Consider the following 1,336-nt stretch of genomic DNA (forward strand, 5'->3'; position numbering starts at 1 on the left):
AGTCCCCAGTTAGTGGTGTCCATAGCTCTTAAGCACACTCTTTTGCTTTGGATCCTTTTTACCCTTGCCTTTTGGTTTTAAGGGCTATTGGCTTTTTCTGCTTGTTTTTTCTCTTTTTTTTTTCAAAATATTTTTTTTTCGTCAATTAATTTTTTTTAATTTTTTTCGCCATTCACTGCTTTTTCTTGCTTCAAGAATCAAATTCATGATTTTTCAGATGGTCAATAACATTTCTCCTTGTTCATCATTCTTTTAAGAGCCAACAATTTTAACATTCATAAACAACAAGATCAAAAATATGCACTGTTTAAGCATTCATTCAGAAAGCATGAAGTATTGTCACCACATCAATATAATTAAACTAAATTCAAGGATAAATTTGAAATTCATGTACTTCTTGTTCTTTTTGAATTAAAACAAATTTCATTTAAGAGAGGTGAAGGATTCATGGAATTATTCATAATCTTTAAGGCATAGTTACTACATACTAATGATCATGAAGTAGAGACACAAAATATAGATAAACATGAAGGATAAAAACCGAAAAAAAAACAGAGAAAATAAGAACAAAGAATGAGTCCACCTGAGTGAGAGTGGCGCCTTCTTGAAGGTCCAATGGTGCTTTTTGAGCTCCTTTATGTCTCTTCCTTGCTTTTGTTGCATGATCCCTAGTGATTTTGGTGTTCCTATCCTTAGTTGCTTCCAGTAATTATGTGGAGGAACATGTATCCCCTGAGGTATCTCAGGGATTTCTTGATTTGCAGTCAAATATTCTACCACTGAGCTATAGACCCTTTAGATGAGTCTTTCCATCTCCCATGACTCGGAGGTGGAAGCTTTTTGTCTTTCCTTTTTGTCTTTTTTTTCTTCTTTTTTTTTTGAGGTTTCTCTGAATTGTTGATTTTTAGTTTCTCTTGACTTCCTCTTCAGAGTCCTTTCAGGTTCATGATCTGCTTCAATAAGAATGTTTTTGTCCTTGCTCCTGCTCATATAGGGAAGAAGAGAACAAGAAAAGAAAGAGGAATCCTCTATGTCACAGTAAAGAGGTTCCTTATTGTTAGTAGAAGAAGAAAGGAATAAAAGTGGAGAATCCAATCACAATGGTGAGGATAGAGGCAGTGATTGGAGATGAAGAGAGGTGAAGAGAAGTGTTAGTAAATAAATAAAATAAATAGAAAGAAGAGGAGAGATAGAGGATTTCAAAAATAATTTTGAAAAATGGGTTAGTAATTTCGAAAATTAAAGGAAGAAATAAAATTAAAATTAAAATTTGAAACAATTAGTTAATTAAAAAGAATTTTTGAAAAAGAGGGAGGTATTTTCGAAAATTAGAGAG

The sequence above is a fragment of the Arachis duranensis genome, chromosome 7 (assembly GCF_000817695.3).
Source record: "Arachis duranensis cultivar V14167 chromosome 7, aradu.V14167.gnm2.J7QH, whole genome shotgun sequence".
NCBI lineage: Eukaryota > Viridiplantae > Streptophyta > Magnoliopsida > Fabales > Fabaceae > Arachis > Arachis duranensis.